The 3084-nt window shown below is 38.8% G+C and overlaps 1 long non-coding RNA gene and 1 pseudogene across 1 annotated transcript in view; both read right to left on the reverse strand.

Moving 5' to 3' along the window:
• The window catches only part of LOC107183029, a 20465-nt gene that overhangs the window by 4543 nt on the left and 12838 nt on the right, over positions 1–3084 (reverse strand). The gene's annotated exons all lie outside the window — the stretch shown is intronic.
• Positions 643–2758, reverse strand: LOC102768343 (annotated as a pseudogene).

The raw sequence follows: 3084 nt of genomic DNA on the forward strand, positions 1-3084 counted from the left end.
ATGGCAGCCCCTTTCCGTGCGCGCTTGAGCCTCCGTACCTCTGCACTTTACTTCCTCACCTCCTCTGAGTCTATATGTGCTTTTCTTTTTCCTTCTAGTTGTAGAATTTCCACTCAGCCAGCCTTCCTGTAGTTCTGGATGATGTCTGTTTTGTCTTTTCATTGTATTTTTGAAGTTGTTGTGGGAGGCAGCAATTTCCGGTGTTTACCTATGCCGCCATCTTGGTTTCTCCCCTGAGTATAGTATTCTTGGATTCTGTCCCTTGCATTACATTACTTTGTATTGCTGTTGACATTTTAATAGGGATTTTATTGACTCGATAGATAGGCATGGGTATTATGGGCATTTTAATAATGTTAAGTCTTCCATGTACATGGTATACTCTTACATCTTTTGGTATCTTTCTCTATTAATTTTTTCAATGTCCAATACCTTTCCAAGTTCAGGTCTTTTACCTCCTTGGTTAAGTTTATTCCTAGGTATCTTATTATTCTTTTTTGCAATGGCAAAATGGGTTGATATTTTAGTTCCTTTTTTTTAATTGTTCAAGTTTTTATTTTTATGCAAAATATGAGAAATGGACTTGTAAAACAACTGAATTTTATGGGAAATGAACAGCAAATAAATTAGACCCATGTTAAAATAAAAGGTCAGCTAAATGTCTAATCTTAAGGACATAAGAACCACAATTAAACTTTGATTCCCCAATCTTCTTTAAGAAATCGACGTCTTTCAAACAACTTTGCTATGAATTAGGCCAGAGCATAACAGTATACAGGAATGCTTATCAAGGGTGGTGATCAGGGACACATTTCCTTGGTGCTGCTTTGATGATGTTATCCACATGCAGAATCACCTGTGCTGCTTCAACTGCACTCAGAAGAACTTGCTGCTTCACTTGGAAACTTTCTGTTATGCCCAGTATTGCCATATCACCAATAGTTCCTTCCATCATATCCAGTCCAGCATTTGTACTACCTTCACTATGGGCAGTTCAGAGCTGTACCACTACATCTGCACTGCCTCAGTCTGCATTGTCAGCTATAATAGTAGGCAACATTCTCAGTGCTTTAGCATAAGACTCCATTGCAACAGCTTCTTTACCTGCTGTTTTATTGGCAAGCTTTGAGACAGCATGAGCCATCAGCATCTCAGAATAGCCTCCTCCATAAGCTGTTCTAGAATCCTTCACAGTTTGTGCAAGGACACAAAAAACATCATGCAAAGATCTTTCTGGCTTCATCTAAAATTTGTTGAGTGGCACCAAGAAGAACAATAGTGCAAGCCTCACCAAGGGCTACCCCAGAAAAGTGAATGAATGTGTCTTCTCTACTCATGACTTCCTCAATAAGCTTGAAACTTCCAAGCTTCACTAGTTTTGGGTGGTCAAAGGTAGAGGCAATTTTACCACTTGTGACAAGAGCCAGGCGTTATACACCTGCAAAATCTGCATGTTCAATAGTCAGCAGCACCAAAAAGCTGCTCAGGATAATTATAAATTAACTGCCTGTTAATAAAGCAACTTATCCCATGTTTAAGAATACATTCAACTTTCTCCTTCAATTTTTCCTTTTCTGCTTTTTCTATTTCAGGAACATTTGCTGTAGAATCAACTCTTACATGGGAATCAAATATCTTTATTTTGTCTGAATCTATACCAGTATTTGCAATAAGAATTTTAGCATTTCAATTCACTTTGGTTGATTTATTCCAATTTTTAAAAATATTTTATTGATTCTTTTACAGAGCGGAAGGGAGAGGGATAGAGAGTTAGAAACATAGATGAGAGAGAAACATCGATCAGCTGCCTCCTGCACACTCCCCACCAGGGATGTGCCCTCAACCAAGGTACATGCCCTAGACCGGAATCAAACCTGGGACCCTTCAGTCCCCAGGCCAATGCTCTATCCACTGAGCCAAACCGGTCAGGGATACTCCATTTTTTTTTATCCAACAGAAAGCCTTCATCTAATTAAGAATCCACCAGATTTCTTCCTAGCTTCTTGATGACATGAATTGCCTCCAGATCACCAGAACCTTTCAATCTGAGAACAGCTTTGACAGATGACTTAGCAAAGTGATCTTTGTGATAAGTAAGAAGTTTTGAAGATAATATTGTTCCTAAAATGTTCATTAAATCTTGGCGGAATTTACCTTCATCAGAACCATGGTCAACTGCAGAACTCAACAGAGCCTGCCTTGCTGCCTTTATGACTTCTCTCCAACCGGCAATGATGGTCTGAGGATGAATCTTTTTAGAAATTAAAGATTCTGCTACCCTTAGGAATTTTGATAAAACAGTAACAGAGGTAATCCTATCACCAACTTCATCATCCCAAATCCTTGATATGTCAACTAAAACTTTAGCTGCTGGATTATCAACACCAATGCTTTTTAGAATAGTTGCACCATCACTGGTCATCATAAGAGAGGCATTTTGTCCACTGCTTAACATAATTTTGTCCATGCCTTTGGGTCTCAAGGTGCTCTTTACAAGTCTCCAATAGTGATGGCACAAATAAAGAAAAACAGACAAGCTGTCTCTGCTCTCCCTTCATCAACAGCAGCCTTGAAGATGTTGACAGGTGTAAGGGAAAGGGATGCCATGTTTCTGAAGAGGTGGTCATTCATGCTACTCCCTTACAGCTTGGGATCTGAGGAGAGAGAAGCTGGATGTCTAGTTTCTCTTTATGAAAGTTCATTGTTGATGTATAAAAGTGCCATCAATTTCTCGATGCTGAATTTGTATCCTGCTACATTGTCGAATTCATTTATTAAGTCTAATAGTTTGCTGGGGGAGTCTTTAGAGTTTTCCATATACAATATCATGTCATCTATGAAAAATGTCAGTTTTATTTCCTCCTTTCCAATTTGGATGCCTTTTATTTCTTCTTGTCTGATCACCCTGACTAGACCTTCCACTACTATGTTGAGTAAGAGTAATGAAAGTGGACATCCTTATCTTGTTTCTGTTCTTTCTTTTAAAAAAAAATTAAATCTTTATTGTTCAGATTATTACAGTTGTTCCTCTTTTCTCCCCTTATAGCTCCCCTCCACCCAGTTCCCAACCCACCCTCCACCCTC

This window comes from Myotis davidii, unplaced genomic scaffold (genome assembly GCF_000327345.1).
Source record: "Myotis davidii unplaced genomic scaffold, ASM32734v1 scaffold3939, whole genome shotgun sequence".
In the NCBI taxonomy this organism is placed as follows: domain Eukaryota; kingdom Metazoa; phylum Chordata; class Mammalia; order Chiroptera; family Vespertilionidae; genus Myotis; species Myotis davidii.